The sequence below is a fragment of the Rutidosis leptorrhynchoides genome, chromosome 4, assembly GCF_046630445.1.
Source record: "Rutidosis leptorrhynchoides isolate AG116_Rl617_1_P2 chromosome 4, CSIRO_AGI_Rlap_v1, whole genome shotgun sequence".
In the NCBI taxonomy this organism is placed as follows: Eukaryota; Viridiplantae; Streptophyta; class Magnoliopsida; order Asterales; family Asteraceae; genus Rutidosis; species Rutidosis leptorrhynchoides.
The window spans coordinates 563,810,172-563,822,553 of NC_092336.1; positions in this window are offsets into that span (position 1 = coordinate 563,810,172).

Consider the following 12,382-nt stretch of genomic DNA (forward strand, 5'->3'; position numbering starts at 1 on the left):
ATCGATCATATGGGAACGTAATGCTGCGGCTAGGGAAGATATCCGCACACTGGCCATGGGAGGATGTGCGCCCAGCCATAGTCGGACCGGATGGAAAGGGTAGGAATAGTATAATCGCGTACTAAACTGTTTTTGTATGTATATTATCTAACGCATGCGCGTATCTTTGCAGAAATGAGGATGAAGAAAGTGCTGACTGCGGAAGAGATTGCGGGAATCTCCTTCCGCAAGCAAGATGTGAACGTACAGCTAGAGCAGGAGAAAACTAGCGAAAACGTAGAGCAATCACCGGCATCTAGCAACAAACGCAAAGCCGCTGAGACCTCTGCGGCTCAGCAGAAGAAGAAGAAGATGACTCCCAAACAAAGGGAGGATATGCGGAACGATAACTTTGTTCCAATCGAGCCACGCTCCGCAGAACTACTTCCCCCCATCACTGGTAAACGTCCATTCCTTGCGTCTTCACCGCATAATAAAGTTTACGTTATAACTATTTACTGATATGCAGAGCATGTGGAGGAGACGCAGCCGTCAACCCCGCGGGTCAACCCAGATCTCCAAGCTACCGCCACATCAAAGGATAAGACAATACACGTGGATTCCGATTCCACACCAACTCCTCCGCAAGGTAGCTTCCGCGTTGCCAACCTCAGCCAACTCACACAGTCTTCCGCAGAAAATGCCGCAGAGCAGTCTGCGTTCCTGCAGCAAATCTTTCCGGACGAATTCCGCGAGCAACTGGCCGCTCTACCGTTTAACCAGGCACACAATGCCTTCATTCAAAACGGCCTTGTATTTTTCGGCATGTTTGCGGATCAGGCTCGCCGCTCTTCCAGCATATACCAGCTAGCTTTGCGCAAAGAGGTAGAGCTGGGACTTCTGCAGGCGGGTGTAGATCAGGTCAAGAAGGATAGGGATGCTGCTGAGGAGGCGCGTAAGGCGGTTGAGTCGACCGCGAATGAAACCAAAGCCGCGCTGATTGAGGAAAGAAAAAAGAGTCGTGAGCTGGTTGGTGCGGTTGAGCAGGCGAAGGGGGATGCAGAACGTTTGCGGTCGGAGCTTGAGAAAGTTACGAGGGAAAGGGATGACGCGGTAACCAACCGCGAGCTGGCAGAGGCGGATCTAGCGAAGCTGCGCACCGCACTCCCTACCATTGCGCAAAAGGTGATGGACTCAGAGCCTGTGTCCGACAAGTTCAATGCCTACATTGATGCGGTCAGGGACCATGAGATCAACAAGGCTGTGCAGGAGGTAATCCAAGCTTGCGTTCTAACACCGCCGTTCCCCGATGTCATTCAAAAGAAGCTAAAAGAGGGAACGGCTGCAGCGTTAATGGAGGCGGAAGAAGCCATCAAGTCCATCCCTATCCCCCTAATCAACGCATTCGCTGCAGACCCAAACATGTCAATCGATGGGTTTTTAAAGGAGGATTATTAGTGTTGGATTGCGCCGTAAGTCCTATGCTTAGGCAGGTATTTGTATTTTTGCAGCCCTAAGTCCTGTGTTGGGCAGGCGTTACAAACAATTACCTCTTATGTAAACTTAATTTGATGTATATACATTCCTGACATGCATGCGTAGTGTGTTTATTTGTTTATATATCGCGAATCAAAACAAAAGGTGAACCGCATGCCCATGCGCATAGTTAACCAAAACTCATGCGTATGCGGGTATTTACTGCGTAAAATAAACCAATACTTTAACAATTACCCTTTAATAATTTAGACTCGAAAGCTACTGCGTTATCACTTTGTCATGTACTAGAGGTGCACTATAGCTGTATGGTAAGCAACGCAACTAAAAACAAGCCAATGTTTTTATGCTTTGAGTTCCTCAAGCAAACCAATGCGAGAGTAATTACGCACAAGCAAACCAATGCTTGTAATTTTTTAAGTCGACTTTGCAGCCATCTAGTCTGCGTGGCGCTTGGCTAGGGGAAAACCAATTCCCTTTACCTGCCGTTAGCGTCTAGCCTTGTAACCAAACAGGCTTCTGCCGCACGGGGGCTAGAGGACACCCCTTAAGTAGGCAGGAACCGCATACAAAAAAGATTTAGACAACAAAAGTATGCGCGAGTAAATATTTAATTGGCATTAATCACAATTACAACCGCGACACATCCAAACGGACGGAAAAATACATAGAAAAAATAATGTGCTACAATAAATTGGAGTGATCAGGTCCACCTAGCTACATATAACATTTTTTCAATAACGTCGCATGCCAAGTGCGTTTCACAGGTTTTCCATCTAATGTCTCGAGATGGTACGCCTCGGTATTGTTTGCCTTCGCTACCCTGTATGGACCTTCCCAACGGGGGCCCAGTTTCCCAGTATCCTCCGCATGACTTGCCTCGTTTTGACGCCAAACCAAGTCACCGCACTTGTAAGAGCGCGAACGCACACGCTGATTATAGTACTTTGCGATTTTTTGCTTGTTATTTGCTTCGTTGACAGCCGCAGAGAGTCTGCGCTCTTCCAGCAAATTAAGATTTTCCCGCAAAGCTTCAGAGTTATTTTGCTCATCAAAATTTTGTATGCGGAACGTTGGTACCCCAATTTCTGCGGGTACAACAGCTTCTGATCCATAGACCAAACTGAACGGGGTCTCACCAGTGCTTGCTTTGGGTGTTGTTCTATGCGCCCATAAAACCTTCGGTAGTTCATCCACCCAACCAACGCGACCATGACCCAACCAAGCTTTGATTCCAGCTACTATATCCCGGTTGGTGACTTCGCACTAGCCATTCGCCTGCGGATGCGCGACAGATGTAAAAGTTTGCTTAATATTAAGCTCCGCGCACCAGCTGCGGAAAGGGTCACCCGCGAACTGCGTACCGTTATTGCTAACAATTTCGTTTGGTATACCAAATCGACAGACGATGTCTTCCCATACAAAATTTCGCACCCTTTTTCCTGAGATTGCTGCCAGCGGTCTCGCTTCGACCCACTTTGTGAAATAGTCGATTGCAACAATCAAGAATTTGATGTTTCCTGCGTGTGCAGAATGTGCGTAAGGTACTGATGTGAGTAACATGTTAAGAAAATAAATGATAAAATTACCTCGGCCTTTTGGGAATGGTCCGACTATGTCGATTGCCCATTTGCAGAATGGCCACGGTGAGGAGACTGGTATCATTGGATGCGCAGGTGCTCTGCTAATAGGTGCATGTATTTGGCATGATTCACATTGCTTAACTATGCGCGCAGTATCCGCGTACATGGTGGGCCAATAATATCCTAGCCGCATTATTTTTGACACAATGGACCTGTGCCCCTAATGGAGTGCGCATGCACCCTCATGCACCTCGCGTACAACTTCCTCCACCTCTTTCGGGCCAATGCACCTTAAGTGCGGTCCCAAATAATTCTTTCGATATAGGACGTTACCCTCAAGGGCATACAGCGGTGCCTTAACGCGGACTTTCTTTGCATCTGCGGAATCTGCAGGAGAAGTGCCATCCCGCAGAAAAGCCACGATGGGCGTCATCCATGTTGAGCTTGATTCCTCGACTGGTGCCACTAAAGGCATCATAACAATGGATTTCGCATTGAGTTCTTCTATTAGAACTTTCTTCCCCATATGATCAAAAGCCAAGGCAGCCAGTTTGCTTAGCGCATCCGCTTTCTTATTTTGCCCACGCATTACGTGGGAGATTTGAAAAGCTTCAAACTGGTCAGCGAGGTTGTGAACAAGCGATAGATATTGCTGCATGGCTATGTCATGCGCTTCGAAATCTCCGCTGACTTGACTGCATACTAGCTTTGAATCCACATAAGCGTGCAAAATTTTAACATTTAACCTATGCGCAATGCGCATACCTGCTAACAGAGCCTCATACTCTGCTTCGTTGTTTGTAACAGCAAAATTAAACCGCAGTGCGTATGCATGCTCTTCGCCATCCGGGCCTGTTAAAATTACACCCGCACCTGCACCAGATGCGCTGCATGCACCATCGGTGTACAACTCCCATGGTGACAAAGTTGGTGCAGGTGGATCCTGATGTTCTGCTGATGCCTCGACCTCCGCAGGTAATTTTGCTAGGTAATCAGCAAGTATTTGACCCTTAACCGCACTGCGCGAAGAAAAATTTATTTCATGTTCACCTAATTCAACTGCCCACTTAGCCATTCGGCCAGAAATTTCAGGCTTGTACAACACCTGAAAGAAAAATGATTGCGTTAGTCAATGCGGTAACCCCGGTCATTGCCGCAAGGTAGGCGTTTACCAACCTGTTTGATTGGTTGATCGGTTAGAACCACGATTGGATGTGCTTGAAAATATCGACGCAAACGCCGCGCCGTATGGACCAGCGCATATACAAGCTTTTCTATTGGTGAGTAGTTTACTTCGCTTGATGTCAGCGTCTTGCTTACGAAGTAGACCGGCATTTGTGTCTGAGAAAAACCTCAGTCGTTAAATTTCTGCGATATAAATAAAGCATGTAAATTAATGGATTACCTTTCCGCGATCCGCGATGAGGACTGAGCTGACAGCTTCCTTCGATGCCGCGAGGTACAGCGTTAGCGTTTCTCCTGATACTGGCGCAGTAAGTGTTGGTAATTCTGCAAGCACCTTTTTCATCTCCTGAAATGCTGATTCCGCTTCCTGAGTCCATACGAAGTCTTTTTTCTTCAAACAATTTTTCAAAGTATTGAAGAATGGCAACTGTCGTTCTGCGGCTTTCGACAGAAATCGTGTGATAGCCGCAAGCTTCCCCGTTAGACTCTGCACATCTTTCTTTGTCTTCGGAGATGGCAAATTATTAATGGCTTCAATCTTTTTGGGATTGGCCTTGATACCCCGCGCTGTCACCACATGACCTAAAAACTTGCCTTCCTCTTCCCCGAAACTACATTTTAGCGGGTTAAGTTTCATGTTGATCCTGCGCAGAGATGCAAACGTTTCCAGGATGTCCGCGAGCATGTCTTCCTCGGTGTTACTTTTAATTACCAAGTCGTCGACGTACGCTTCAAGATTTCTACCAATTTGGTGCTTGAATGCTGCGTCAATTACACGCTGATAGGTCGCGCCAGCATTCTTTAAACCGAAAGGCATCTTCGTGTAACAATAAATACCCTGCGGTGTATGAAAAGCAGTCTTGTCCTCATCTTCCGCAGCTATTAAGATTTGGTGATAACCCTTGTACGCGTCCAGAAAACACTTGTACCTAAATCCCGATAGTGATTCTACCTTCCAGTCTATCTCCAGGAGAGGGTAATTGTCCTTGGGACATGCCTTATTGATATCTTTGAAATCAACGCACATCCTCCAGTTACCGTCAGCCTTTTTTACCAATACAGGATTTGCAACCCATGTCTGATAACGCACTTCCTGCAGAATGCCTACTTTAACAAGGTTGTCCACCTCTGCGCACAACCAAACACTGCGGTCTAGGGCCATATGCCGCTTCTTTTGCCTAACGGGTGTCAATGATGGATTAACGTTTAACTTATGTTCCGCAATATCCCGCAGAACCCCTGTCATGTCTGACTCGCGCCATGCGAAAATATCTGCGTTAGCTGACAGTATTCCATGCAACTTGCCCTTCGTTTCGGCTGACAAGCCTGCGCCGATTTTAATTCGCTTATCCGGATGCAAGCGATTTGCTATTACCGCACAGTTTGCAAGTTGCTCTCCTACGCTAGGAGCGCTTACAGACGCGACAGAGCCACACAGCTCGGTTGCTTGATGTGACGCAACTGTGGCAACGCCTCCTACTGTGGGAAACTTAATCAAACCATGCACTACCGATGGGATAATGTTAAAACGCCGTATAAAGTTTCTACCTAGCAGTGCGTTATATCGTAAAGTTGAACGAACCACATAAAAATCGACCAATTCACGCCTGATCATCTGCGGGTTCCTGTCATCCGCAAGCTCTATCATTAATTCTATTCGGCCTAGCGGCCACGAGTTTTCTCCAGAAAACCCTGATAGCGTAATATCAGGCTGACGTAACTGCGCTTTGACTTCTGCCGGAAGGAAACGATAACAATGCTCATACATAATATCGACACCGCTGCCAGTGTCAACATGCATGCGCTTAACCTGGATTCCGCAATCGGGGATGCGACACTGGATGATAATGGGCTTATTAATAGAATCAATTGACATTACAGGAGGGAAAGTGATCGGGAGAAGCTACCAATCCTGTTGATCGTTGTACTTTCTCCGCTGGCTGATTTTCTCTGCGTCAACCATGTTAATGGTTAAGTCGGCCTTTTTCGGTTTGTCAACTTTCTGCCACGCGAAAGTCTTAGACTTCGGAGCCTCTTCTGCGGCCTTTCCCTTGTCCTTTTTAGGTGGTTTTAGATGATCCAATTTGCCTGCGCGAAGCGCTTCCAGAACCCGTTCCATCAAATTTTTACACCGATTGGTGTCGTGACCATAATCGTCATGAAATTCACAATACTTTGTTTTGTCCCGCTTGCCAAATTCTGTAAGCGGAGTTGGAACCGCGAAGGTGGCGCATACTGGCTCCGTTGCCAAAATTTCCTTGGGCGTTTTGGACAAACTTTTGAGTAGCGCATAGTTCTGATTATTGATGCCGCGCTGGTTATTGTTTCGATAATTGCCACTTGATTTCCCTTTATCATTCTTGATGGGACCACCGCTAGGATACCTTCCACGAGAGTTGTTACCGCGACCTTGATCGCGCGAACGATCATCATCGTCCCTTCTCTCGTTGCGTGAGCTAGCTGTTGGAATGTCATTATCTTCGCCACTCCGCATATAGTCGTGGCATTCATTAAGCGCCTCAGCATAAGTTGTTGGGACTGTATGGCGCAGACGCCTTACCAGTGTTGGATGACGTTCTGAGTTTATACCATGTATGAGTCCGAAAATCTGTTGCTCTGGTTTGAGATCTGGTATACGCAGGCACTCATTAGTATACCTTGTGAGAAATTCGCCCAAAGATTCCTTGGGCTTCTGCACGATGTCATGGCATTCAATGTGAGTGCGCTTGCGTGGTCTCTGATTCTGATATTGCAGTAAAAACTTCGTCCGCAGATCCATAAACCCGGCAATACTACCCGCCGGCAACTTATTAAACCACTCACGAGCAATACCCTGTAGTGTCATAGGAAATATCTGACACGCAACCGGATCCACCCAGCCTTGAGTGCGCATTGCGCCTTCGAAGCGCTGTAAAAAATCATCTGGATCGGTCAGGCCATTGTAAGTACCCAACATGCTAGGTATCTTTGGTGCTGATGGAAACGGGTATGCGGATATATGCGGAGGAAAATTGTCAAAGGTAGTCGGTAGCTCGAAGGGTGGTTTAACAGGATCCCCTTTCAAATTTGCAAAGAAACGCTTCATCATGTCCTGAACAAAGTCAGGTTGTGAAAAGAAGTGAACCATATCGGGAGGTGCGGCCTGCATGAATTGACTTGCAAGATTTGCCTGCCCTTGAACATTTTGCCAAGGTTGACCCTGCGCCTGCGGATATAACCAAGGCTGCTGCGTTGGAAAAGAGGGATAACTTGAAGACGCAGAGTACACAGGTGGCTGTAAAGGAAGCGAAACCTGTGGCGCAGATATCTGCAAAACTTGAGGATACACACTTAAAAGCCCAACTGTATGCGCTGTGCTTTGCTGCTGCGCTGTTATCGGCGCCCAATGAGAGTTCGTATCTGGGATGACCCCAAATCCCCAACTATTAAGTAACGCCTGCGCATCCGCATGAGTTAAAAATTGTGAAACTGGGCGCGGTGGTTGCCAAGGTTGCAACGGTGTAAATGACGAATTCTGCTGAATGCTTTGCGTATGCAGAGGTATTGAAACAGTGGTACTGTAAATAGGTACCTGGCCGCAGCAAACCACATGCGGCCCCGTTGTTCCACCGCCAGTGCCTGCAAAGATGACCCTTGGATCCACTGACGAAAAGTCCAGCCTCGTGGTTGTGACTGGTGAGTTTGCTCTTGGCGGTGTGACCCCGTCTGAATATATCGGCTTGTACCTCTGAAAGGGTTCGCCGGATATAGGTGGAGGGTATATCGTGTATCCCGCCTGAGTAGCGGCCCCCGTAGTCATAACCGGTGTATGTTGACTACCAGACGGTGCGTTCTGAACATCTGTTTGGGTATGTTCCGATGATTCCTCGGAAGTCATGATACTGTTAAAGAAAAAATTCAAAAATTTTGTAAATAACGAGTCATACAATTCAAAACCTTAAAAGAAAAAGCAATTAAACAGTCTTGAATTAATTCGACTCTCAATGAAAGCACCACTTGATCATGCATATTTTAACCGAGGGGTTTAATATGCCTGCTCAATACGTAAAGAGGGGTTTAAGGATCTTAGAACGTGGCTCTCCGGTCCGGCTATCGTGAATAACCCTAGCCGACATGATGATGTCGGCGGGGTGGCCAAGTGATTAAGTCCACCTTCGATAGCGGTCGCTGATCGGAAGGCCCCAAATAAGGTCGTAGGTACTAGCTTACAAAAGACTAACCTGTTAACCTTGAAAAGATGCTGAATGATGCTGCTTTACGTAATGTGTATCGTATGCGATGGTTACGTAATGTGTTGTGTTGTGTAAACGATGATCAGGGTTTGTATTTATAGGCAAACCCTAATTCTAGAACCGTCCCAGATCATGATAATCTCATCCATAACTGACTCCCCCGAATCACGGATATAATTATGGAAAAGATATTTACTTGACAGCTAAGCAACCGCCGTACCGGGAACAAAGGCATACGCACGCCGCATACCGCACACAAGAACACGCATACGCACAATAGTGATTGTACGCATACATTCGAGGTGCGCCTGCGGGTTGCGGTATCATTACGGGTTACGCGTGTTATTATGTACTCAGGTTACGTGTACAATTAAATATCTGAAATCTTGTGGTCTATTAAAATAATAAAAATGAATGATTATGATAAACTAATAAACTCACCAACCTTTTGGTTGACACTTGAAAGCATGTTTATTCTCAAGTATGAAAGTAATCTTCCGCTGTGCATTTGTTCATTTTAGAGATATTACTTGGAGTCATTAATGACATATTTCAAAAGACGTTGCATTCGAGTCGTTGAGTTCATCAAGAATATTATTAAGTCAATTATAGTTGGATATATTATGAAATGATATGCATGCCGTCAACTTTCAATGTAATGAAAGTTTATCTTTTAAAAATGAATCCAATGATTGTAAAATGTATCATATAGAGGTCAAGTACCTCGCAATGTAACCAATTGTAATGTATTCATCCTGATGGATTAGGACGGGTCGTTAGAGAAGTGACAATGATGTAGCACAATGTGATTGTATAATAGATGTAATGGACAAAATTAGTCTTTAACCTATGGAGTTTGATAATCATGTGAAAAGCACCAAAAGAAACGAATGTATGGTTGAGTCACTAAGTGGGAGGTCAAAGTTAGGGTGGCTGAGCCTGAAGGTAAGGTAGGTGTCCATTGATGAAACCTTGAACATTGTCTAAAAGCAATCTCGAGTGTACGTACGTGCTTATATTCCTTTTCGTAATTATATTACCGATTAAAATATTGCACAACTGAAGTCCGATGAGAATAAGCCTTTGACCATCATATGTCAATGTCCATTATATAACACGTCTTGTCACATAAAGTTTAGCTCAAAGCCTCAAAGGTTGTATTAAATTTTTTTTTTATTTTCCAAAAAACAGAAATCAAATTTAAATTATAATAGACCTAAAGATCTAAAATTGTTACTGCACAAATTAAAATAGACTAACAGTACGCCTAACACGATTCCACGTTCTGTTTGAAACAAACAATTGAGCACACCCTAATACCATTACACAAGCTAGAACTAAATTTTACAAACAATTGATAGTGACACAAAAGGCCACCAAACACTAGCAACTCCAGTAATCAAGATCTCCATCAAAAAGTTGTAATTATGGAGTACCAAACTTAAACTTTTAATACCCTACATCTTGTCTATAACTTCATTAATTTTTCTATTTTTTAAGTGATCAACGTTTTATTGGTTAAGATCTGTAGACGTTTAATACGGATCTGAGAATCAACCTAACAAAATCTAGAGGTGGAATAACACTAAAACATGCAATGAATCGAATATACTCGGGTTATCAGGTACGTACGAGTCAAATCAAGATGTAATCTTGATTAACACGAAGCCTAAATTGATATTTTGTGACATTTGGACGTAGGGACCGAGCTGAAGATGACCTAGGGTAAATATGAAGCGTAACTTAACAAATGAGGCTTAAACTCGTTTATATACTGTATGCAGAGACAGCTGGTGGACTGACTCCGTCAGTCGGTCAACTGTGTGTTGAGTCGATCGAAGATCAACTTACACCGACCTGGACTGTCGGCCGACAGTGGTCACAGTCGATCGCCTGACCGACTCAGTCAGTAGACTGTCAGGTCTGTTTAACTATTCATATAAAACATTTTACGTACGATAAATAATATTCAATAGTCACAAACTCACAATGTTTACTATTACAGAGTGAATTATACGATAATGAATACATAAATAGGGATTCACAAATATGCACCGACAAGATCACTCCATACCAAAAATCAAACAGTTTACGGAGTACTATTGTATTATTATAGATAAACAAGCAAATTATTATTAATGAAAACACCAATCAGAGACCGGTATTAATGATTTAAAGACATAATGCTGGAAATTCTATACACAATACCTACCTCGACAATTATTGAATCCAAAAAAAAGGAAATATCATACTTGCAAAAAATAGCAGAAATTACACTAGCATACTAGCTGGTGACTTTTGGCCCAGCTGAATGTTCCATAACCCATGAAGATGAGCGCTATATATACTCTGATATGAGAGCCACTGGAAACAATCAATCTTTCCTCTCTTAAGACGGCGATAAATTCACTCGAAACTTTTTAATTGAATTTTTGTAAGAGCAATCAGGCCGTCCCAACTTAAATTCTTGAAAACCTTTTGGTCTTGGTTCTTTCAAAATAAATATTTACAAATCTATTTTACCGCTTTTCAAATATGTTCCATGATTACCAAACGAGCTTGAGAACATTTCCAACAAAATGCTTCATCAAAGCTGGAGTTAGAGACATTGCTCATATTCCACTATTTGTATACCCTTTTCCCAACGCCCATCAAGTGTCTACACAATTGTAATATGATTGAGTCTAATTCAACTATGTTAGCTGAATCAAGATCTAGTGCAATGAGGTTGGTGTTGTTGTGATATTTTGGAGACTTTATGATTGTCTTTGATTCTAAAACGTTGTTTTATAATCATCAATCGACAATCACCAAACCTCGGTCTTGAACCTTGCAATTACCTTGAATTGATTACGAATCACTTGAAACAACCAAATAGTAATGATATGCTCTTGGATGATTCACGTTCAACAACATTCAAATGAGAGTCGAAGTACTCTATTTATAGTTTTCTAATCTATGAGGATTGCATTAATCATTTCAGACATTGCATATAATCCGCTAACCCATTATGCGGTTAACTATCATCTTCGTAACTTATGTTTACGCAACGTATAAAAGCACATACGTATGCGTGAATACGCATATGATCATAACATATGATTTGTCATTTCAAAATCATCATCAATTCTAACAAAATGCAAGTTAATACATTTTTTGTCGATACTTACCGATAACCTCCTATTCTACAATCTCCAATGAACACTTCAATTGTTTCGGAATTTAATGACCCGTCCCAATCCATTGGGCGAATACATTACATTTAGTTACATCGCGAGATACTTGACCTCTTTATGATACATTTTACAAACATTGCATTCATTTTTAAAAGACAAACTTTCTTTACATCAAAAGTTGACGGCATGCATACCATTTCATAATACATCTAACTATAATTGACTTAATAATAATCTTGATGAACTCAACTACTCAAATGCAACGTCTTTCGAAATATGCCATGAATGACTCCAAGTAATATCCTTAAAATGAGCTAATGGACAGCGGAAGAATTCTTACATACCTGAGAATAAACATGCTTTAAAGTGTCAACCAAAAGGTTGGTGAGTTCATAGGTTTATCATAATAATCATTTCCATATTTTTAATAGACCACAAGATTTCATTTCTCATAAATACACATCTTGTATCAGGCATTTCGCAAACTGCATAGAGATAAAAATTATTCATATGGTGAACACCTGGTAACCGACCTTAACAAGATGCATATAGAATATCCCCATCATTCCGGGACATCCATCGGACATGATAAACTCGAAGTACTAAAGCATTCCAAATTCCAGAATGGGGGTTGTTAGTTCCCGTAGATCTACCTTTAGGATTCGCGTCAATTAGGGGCCAGTTCCCTAATTCTTAGGCTACCAAGCTAAAAGGGGCATATTCGATTTCAATA